At 40.0% G+C, this 9,444-nt stretch overlaps 1 non-coding gene across 1 annotated transcript; it reads right to left on the bottom strand.

The window, feature by feature from the left end:
- Nucleotides 1–936: 936 nt before the first annotated feature.
- On the bottom strand, nt 937–1,040 carry LOC147487621 (small nucleolar RNA R71). The gene has a single exon (XR_015203408.1). It is a non-coding gene; the product is annotated as a small nucleolar RNA R71 (small nucleolar RNA).
- Between the last annotated feature and the right edge of the window lie 8,404 nt (nt 1,041–9,444).

Below are 9,444 nucleotides of genomic sequence, written 5' to 3' on the forward strand. Positions count from 1 at the left end.
GGTAGGCAAAGTTAGAGCGTGACCCGCACCTAAAACACTGGACATCAGCCAAGGTTAAGTCGCGACCCACGCCCAAAACACTGGACATCAGCCAAGGTTAAGTGCGACCCGCGCCCAAAACACTGGACATCATCCAAGGTTAAAGCGACGACCAGCCTCCCAAAAATTGAACCAGGCGTGCCCCCGCGCCTCTCTTCGAACCACGATTTCCACAGGTTAGTTCAAATTTCCATTTCTTCAAGTTATTCAGTGTTTCTAACTTGTTACACACACTGAGCTCGCGTATACAAGACGTTATTTATAAGCGAAGCAAGTAGGCATTTAGGTACTTCTTTCTTTCACACCTCGCATCTCTTGTTAAAGGTTTATACTAGCATATCAGGATTATTTTGAGTGTTGTCGTGTTTAGTTAAGATTGGTCTTAGCCTTGCATGAGATTAAGGTCAGGCAGAAGAAAAATGCCTAACGTAATCAACCGGCAACGTCAACAAACACGCCTTTCTAGTATACCACTCACTACACCTCTAGCTAATATATATACCACACACTCCACCTAAAATAATGGCTGAAGAAAGAGAGTCTCCTCTCTCTGACTTTTACAAAGCCTTAAACGATAGCCCAAAATCTTGCATCATTCTATCAGACCCAGTGAGGGATTTCCGAATCCCCCCAAATATATTTAATTTGTTACCCGTTCTTCATGGGTTAGACCATGAAAAACCTTATCAGCACATGCGTAGGATTGACCAAGTCCTTACTACATTCCACCATCCTACGGTTAGTGCTGAACAAATTAAACTGAGGGTGTTTCCTTTCACCTTAGCCGATAAGGCGGCGTCTTGGTTAACTGCCCATGCGCCTCATTCTGTGGACTCATGGGCCAAACTTGTTCAACTATTTATAGAGCATTTTTACCCACCACTGAAGACAGATGAAATGCTTTCCAAGATTTATTTCTTTCGACATAATCCTCATGAATCATTTTTAGAGGCTTGGAATCATTTCACCGATTTTCTTATAGAGTGTCCACATCATAACCTTGCAAAAGACACGTTAGTTCATGCCTTTTTCAAGGGACTGTTACACCACCACAAAGAGGTGCTTGACATAATGAATGGGGTTTCCTCAGTAAAGGAGCCTCAGAAGCTTATAAATTGTTAGAAGATCAAACAAAGCGTAATAATAACTGGGGTGGTAGTGACATATCTCCCGCTGCGCTAGTTCTTCTACAACAGCTAAGGCCGTCGGTACGTGTGAGATGAAACCCGATCCTGAACTTAAAAATTTAATCGAATCCATCACTAAAAAGGTAGAGGCTATCTCTGTTCAACAAAAACCTATCCCCATCATGAATGTCAACTCCAATCCATGTAATTTCTGTTTGAGTCCTAAGCATCCCGACTCTTATTGTCCTTTCTCTTATGAACAACAAACATCACAACAAGATAATGTTTGCTCGATTAATAGTTAACCTATTCCTAACGCCCCTTGGAGACAACATCCCAACTTCAGTTGGAGAAATAATCAACAAGTAACACCTTCAGGGTTTAATAATCAAAATGTTAGGCCAGAAAACAATTATAACCAAGCCCCACCATGACAAGGTCAGGGTAATTATAATAATTATAACAATAATAATTATAATGCTAATAGAGGTATCGTTCGGGTAAATAATAACTATCATAACCCACCCATTAATAATCAACGTGACATAGTTCCTCTCACACAACCGATAGCTAACACTCCTCCACAACTGGATCGTTTTGACGCCTTTATACAATCCCAACAACATATTTTACAAGCTATCCAACTTTCCTTACATCAGTTAGCAGAAGAGAAAGTAAAACCCAAAAGGTGTGTTTCCAGGTTAAGCGATACCAAATCCTAAAACAACAAACACAGCCTTTGAGGTAAACGGTAATACTACCACGGAAAATGCAAACGTAGGTGAGCTAAATACCATCACCACTCTCCGTTCTGGGAGAGTGGTTGATAACAACGTAACTATGCCTATAGTTACTCCACCAGTGATCCCTACACTAGATATTATACTAGATACCGACGTAGAAACTAAAGATCCTACCCCTATAGAGGTACCAGTTAAACCACAACCTAAGAAACAAAAAACCAAGGTTAGACATCCAGTTGATCCATATTCTAAATATAGAGAGAAACCACCATTTCCCCAGAGATTAGCTATGTTGAACAAGGATACAAATTACGATGAGATTAGGGAAGTTTTCAAAAATCTAACAATAAACCTTCTTTTTCTTGAAGTGATTAAAAAGTTATCTCACCATGCTAAGTTTCTTAAAACGTTGTGCACTACTAGGCGTAAGACAAATATTCCTAAAGACACCTTTTTAACTGAACAGTTTCCAACTTTATCAAAACATAATAGAATCGTTATGTACAAGGACCCTGGTCATCTTACTATACAATGCACCTTAGGAGATTCCCACACGACGACCGCTTTACTAGACCTGAGGGCGAGTGTTAACTTACCCCCGTATTATCTATACAAACAAATAAGTCTACAAGAGATGCAACCTACTAAAATGACATTGCAATTAGCGGATCGATCTATTAAGTACCCTAAGGTTGTGGTTGAAAACGTGCTTGTTAAGATCTAGGATTTCTACTACCCTACAGATTTTGTTATCCTGGATACAGAAGTTGCTAACGACTCTGTTCTAATCATTTTAGGGCGTCCTTTCTTGGCAACTGCCAACGCGCTCATAAACTGCCATGATGGTTCGATGTCCTTATCTTTTGGCCATCTTTTTGTTGAGGTCAATGTTTTTAAAATGATGAAACAGTTACCAGATTCGTCTGTAGATGGGGAGGTTAGCATGAGCGAGAGCTTAGCTCAAGATTATTTTAATAATACATTTCCAGAAAACCAGATGCATAAATTCCTTTCTGTTGGAAGTTCAGATTTTGCCGATGACTCCTACTTAGAGGAAGTCAACACCATCTTCGAGTCTACACCTATCGTAGACACTTCTCTTGCTCCATCTACTGAGTTTGAAGACCTGCTGAATAAGCAAGTCTTCATTAGTCAGGATGAGGACCCTCCAAAAGCATTTATCAACATTCCCACCACCCTGGTGCTTAAACCTCTTCCTTCTGAGTTAAAGTATATTCAACTTGATCCGGATGGTAGTCATCTAGTAATTATATCGTCTTTGTTATCTAAGGAGGAAGAAGCACATTTGATTAGGGTGATTAGGGAACATCGTTCTGCGATTGGGTGGTCCCTAGCCGACATTAAGGAAATCGACCCTAATGTCTTCACTCATCGCATCTACTTGGAGGAGAACGCAAAGACTTCTCGCAAACCTCAGCGTCGCTTGAACCCTGCCATGAAAGAGGTGGTCAGGGAAGAAGTCTTATGGTTACTCGATACGGGTATCATATACCCAATCTCTGATAGCGAATGGGTAAGTCCCATTCATGTGGTTCCCAAGAAATCAGGGATTACCATGGTACGTAATGCCAAGGGTGAATATGTTGCCACGTATGGTCCTATGAAATGGAGGATCTATATTGATTACAGATGTTTAAATGCCATGACACGAAAGGATCATTTTCCTTTACCCTTTATAGATTAGATTCTCGAACGTCTAGCTGATCATGTTTTTTACTATTTTTTGGATGGCTACTCTGCCTATTTTCAAATTATTAATGATATTGATGACCAAGAAAAGACTACTTTCACATATCCTTTTGGAACATACACCTACAAACGAATGCCTTTTGGCCTTTCTAATGCTCTTGGTACCTTCCAGCGGTGTATGCTTCATATATTTAGTGACATGGTAGAACGCTTCATGAAAGTTTTCATGGATGATTTTTCTATCTATGGAGACTCATTCACTGACTGCCTGTCTAACCTGTCTAAGGTTTTGACATGGTGTGAAGAGAAGAATCTAGTTTTAAATTGGGAAAAATGTCATTTCATGGTGAAAAAGGGAATAGTATTAGGTCACATTGTATCTAGTGATGGCATCGAAGTAGATAAGTCCAAACTAGATAAGATAGTGACTCTACCTATACCATGGACTGTCCGTGATATTAGAGCATTTCTAGGCTATACAGGGTTTTACAGATGCTTTATCAAAGATTTTTCAAAAATAGCTAGGCCTTTAACTAATCTGCTTTTAAAGGATGCCATCTTTGATTTTAATTTTAACTGTAAATAGAATTTTGAAACTTTAAAATTCGCCTTAACCTCTGCACCAATTATACAGCCTCCCGATTGGTCTAAACCTTTCGAACTCATGTGTGATGCTAGTGATTATGCTATTGGTGCTGTCTTGGGACATAAACTAGATAATAAATCCACTGTTATTTATTATGCTAGAAAAACTTTAAACGATGTTCAAAGGAATTATACAACTACTGAAAAAGAATTCTTAGCTATCATTTATGCCTTAGATAAGTTTCGTCTTTATTTGGTTAGTTCTAAGACTCTAGTTTACACGGACCATGCAGCCCTTAGGTACCTTCTCGCAAAGAAGGATGCTAAGCAGAGATTAATATGATGGATTCTTCCCCTACAAGAGTCCACATTAGAAAGAAAGGACAAAAGAGGGGTCGAAAACGTAGTTGCCGACCACTTATCTAGACATACAAATGACGATGATAGTTATTCTGAGTCCATACCGGACTCTTTTCGTGATGAGCATCTGTATGCTATTTTTTCTGCACCATGGTATGCTGACATTGTGAATTATTTAGCGTCTGATACTATTCCTACTGATTAGTCGAGAAATGAACTTAAGAAGTTCTTGGCCAGAGTTAAGCTATACTACTGGGATGGTCCCTACCTTTTTAAGTATTTTGCTGATCAGATTATTCGTCGTTGTATTCCCCAATGGGAATATAATAAGGTTCTCTCATTCTGCCATGACAAAGAGTGTGGTGGCCATTTTAGTGGTATGAAAACAACTGCTAAAATTCTTCAATGTGGGTTTTATTGGCCTACTCTTTTTAAAGATGCCCAAGTGCATTGTAAGACGTGTGTTCGTTGCCAACAACTTGGGCGAATCACGAAGCGTAATATGATGCCATTAAATCCAATCATGGTGGTAGAAGTTTTTGACGTATGGGGCATTGATTTCATGGGTCCTTTCCCTGTTTCCCATGGTTTCATTTATATTCTAGTTGTCATGGACTACGTGTCTAAATGGATAGAGGCCATGGCTTGCCGTAGCAATGACCATAAGATAGTTGTGTTTTTTGTTAAGGAGTACATCTTCTGTCGATTTGGCATTCCTAAAGCCATCATTAGTGATGGTCGAACACATTTTTGCAACAAAGTTGTTCCATCTCTAGTGAAAAAGTATGAAATTACACATAAGGTAGCAACTCTTTATCATCCACAAACTAGCAGACAAGTAGAAGCTTCTAATAGGGAAATCAAAAAGATCTTAGAAACAACTGTAAATCCTGGTAAGAAAGATTGGTCAAAGCACCTATCTGATGCTTTATGGGCGTATAGGACTGCTTTCAAAACTCCTATAGGTATGTTTCCCTTTAGACTTGTATTTAGGAAACCTTGTCATTTGCCCGTTGAATTGGAGCACCACGCTATGTGGGCTATAAAAAGCCTTAACTTCAATTTTGATGAGGCGGGTGTCAAATGCAAGTTGCAATTGAATGAGCTTGAAGAAATCCATAGCGATTCTTATGATCTCGCGAAGGATTATAAAACTAACTTGAAACATGTTCATGATAAGCAAATCTTGTGCAAAGAGCTTGTGCAAAGAGTTTGCTTTACAACTCCCATCTACATATTTTTTTAGGGAAATTAAAAACCCGTTGGTCTGGTCCTTTTCTGGTTACTGAAGTCACCCCTTACGAGGCAATCACCTTGGTAAATCCCAAGGACAACAGTACCTTTCAAGTCAATGGCCAATGGTTAAAATATTTTCACGAGCTATTGTCCCCTAATGTGGAGGAAGTCCTGTTACAAGACCCTGTCTATGAGGACTGACCTTTGTTGGTTTGTGTACTTTCTTTCATTTTCATATATTGGTAAGTGCACCATTCAGGTAACTGGGCCCTCCCTATGGAGTGTGTGGCTATAAGTACCGGATCCTAAGTCCACGGTTAACATTATTCACTTATTCCACTCTTGCATATTTTCTCGGTTTTTGAGTCATGTTCCTCTATGGTGTGAATTATGCATTTATTGCTTTATTGTGTTTCTCTATTAAATCTTTTTCATAAAAAATAATAAATAATAAATTCTAAAATCATAAAAATAGTAATTTAGGAAGTCTCGGGAATCTGACTTTAAAAGACCCACGTTTAAAACAAATTTTCTAAACTCTGTTGTCTAAAATTTGTTTGGGGGTGGGGTGTTCATTTTTTCGACCTTGGTTGTTCAACTTTTCATTCATGTTTCTTAGGCCGTTTAATTGTATTTCGATTTGGGTTGACATTATCTATGAATTTAGATTTCATTCGTTCGCATAACTTACGTCACGCATGCACTCCGAGTCGTTTTTCATCTTTTTATATGTCACCCACGGTTGGAATATAGTGTTTTATGGATCATTGGATTGGAAATTCTCTCCTGATCGTTTCCATATCTCATGCGCAAAAATCGGACCGGGAATGAAGCGGCAATTTTACTTTGAACTTGCGCGAAAAATCGACACATTTCGAAAATTGAATTGCGCTTGGGCCCAATCTCGCACGCACGTGCGTCTCCTTCATCCAAAACCAAAACAGTCGTGAGTTCCTTCTCACTTCCACCATTAACAATGTTTCCAAACCCTAGAAACCAAAAAAAATAAAAAATACAAATAAAACACCCACGCCCAAAGTTCAACCCACTCCAAATCTTCTCCACAACCTCTCCCACACCATTTCCACCCTTTTACACCACCAAAAACATAAAAAATTCAAAAATTTTGAACCACCACACCACCACCATTGGTTTTAGTGAGGTTGTTTCAAACTTTTCCCCCACCTTATTCAAACCCACAAATCCTTTCAAAACTTCAGTGGCTCTAAGACGACGAATTTTGCTGGAACAGGTTTTTCATGCCCACCACTTTGCGCTGTTTTACAGTGACGAGATGATTCGTAGGGATTGGACTCATTTGTGGTATATGACGAGTGATTTTTATCATGAGGATTTGGTCCAACAATTTTATAGGATGAGGGAGTTGGTTAGGAATAAGATTTTTGTGAAGGTGAATAAAGTAAGGATAGAAGTGGATTGAAATTTGTTGGCGCGTATCTTCGGTATGAAGGAAGGACGCACTCTTGTGGCCACATTGCAGGAATCCCAAGTTAGTGGGATCGAGCTTTTGATGAATGAGACGGTTTTGGAGGGTAACTACAATGCGAGTTCGCATTGTGTTCGCCAGTCGTCTCTACGAACCAACCAGCTGGTTGTAGCTCAGTGGATTAGGAGGAATGTCATTGGCAAGGAGAAAGTCAGTGACATCAGCCTGAATTGTCTTCACGTTCTATGGATACTCCAGACGAGGAAGTATGACTTTTGTATCCTCGAGTTTTTTATTATTATGATTAGAGGAGTTTGGAAGAGTATTGCACCTCTCCCTGTTCTAATAACAAAGATCATGATGAGGTTGAAAGCGACTCCGAAGTCTGATCGGATTGGGCTGAAGAGGCACCAAAATCCTACTATTTATACGGAGTGTATCCAAAAGACGTGGAGGTTGCCTGAAGAGAGGGTAGTGGAAGAGAATGAGTCGGAGGATGAGGAGGACAAGACATGTTTTGATGTCGATGCCTTGGAGAGGTGTACGTCTGATGTAGAACACATGTTGGTGCTTCATCGTGGCATACGTTCTCTCAATACTATTTGTGAAGATCTCCAGACTCGGCAGGCTACCATACATCATAACTTCGAAACTCGTGCCCAGCGCGAGGATGAGCGTTGGGAAGAGATAAAGGCCGAGATGGAAGCTCAGTGAAAGTTCCGAGAAGATATGCTGGAACACTACCCACCCCACGGGGGTTCTTCTACTAAGGAGGCGTTTGTGAGGCACGAGCGTCATCGTCGAAAGACGGATGGCTCTGGCCCATCGGGAGCTCAGGAGCCATCTCCTTCTCATGTTACATCCTCTACCAGCAGCGCGTGGTTTAGGGATATTATGAATTGATGTTGTTTTTTATTTGTTGTTATTAGTTTGGATGTTAATTTTTTTTAATTCGGTAGTTAATTGTATTTGAATTTGAATTTGAATTTAATTTGGTTCTTTTCAAATGTGGGTTGATTTTATTATTAATCCCACCTTTCCGAATTGTTTGGGTGTGGTATTATTTATTCTAGCTTGATTTTTATATGATCCTCAATTTTAGAAGTTGTTTTGGAGTGATTATTGGGAATATTGCCGATATTGGAATGCTATGAGTAGATATGGTGGTAGGATGAAATCTAAAAGAGTTTAGAAGTTACTATTCTAAATTCAATCTAAAAGATATTAGGTTTGGTTTAGAATCAAGAATAAGGGTTGTTTCTGTTTTGGTTTTGGAAATATTTTGTTTTCGGCAATTGCCTTAAAGCTTTTTGGCAACTTCTTGGTTCGTTTTGGAAACTCAAAACCTATATAAACTTCATTCATTCTCCACACAAAACTCACATCTCTCACTTTCATCTCTCACCTTTCACTCCTAATTTTTCCTTCTTTTTCTTCTTCACTTCAACACTCAAGCAGCTCGGAGCGTGCCTGCGCCTCAGTTGAGCGCTACCTGCGCCCAAAACACTGTAAAGAGAATTTCCCCTGAGTGCGACCCACGCCCTGCCAAGACTAAAAGTGAGTGCACCCCGCGCCCAAAACACTGTAACTCAAAATTCACCTGAGCGCGACCCGCACCCTACCCAGACATAGGTTGAGCGCACCCCGCGCTCTGACCCCTGTGGGCATGAAAAATTCCGATTTGTTGTGGGCTGTTCCAGGATCGTTTGCAGCTGTTCTAGAGGATTGTTTTGTTATGACATCTCCTACAGTCATACCTGAACAATCTTTCTAAGACTTGTTGGGAAGCGAGACTTATGGAGGTTGGTTCCGTGACAGGATCTTGCAGTTAGGATGGCGGCATCTACTGGTAAGTGATGACGAGTCGTATTCACCTCAGCTTACTGCTTATTTCTATGACCATGTTAATTTCTATTGTAACCAAGAGGGAGAACAAAAATTCTCCATCGTAATTGATAACATACCACTAGATTTCAGTAAGTATTTGGTAGCGTTAGTTTCGGGATTGCCCTTGCCAGATCCTATGCACACGTGGGGATATATGACCGATAATACATATCTCTATGACTACACATATTTCCATGAGTATTATGGGGGAGGGGTGTTTCGTATAATGGACCAAGGGCGATACAACATACCCCTTAGTAGCCTGTCCCTGAATGTAGGCACCACCATGTTATTCATCCTGATGAATATC

This window comes from Coptis chinensis, chromosome 7 (genome assembly GCF_015680905.1).
Source record: "Coptis chinensis isolate HL-2020 chromosome 7, ASM1568090v1, whole genome shotgun sequence".
Lineage (NCBI taxonomy): Eukaryota > Viridiplantae > Streptophyta > Magnoliopsida > Ranunculales > Ranunculaceae > Coptis > Coptis chinensis.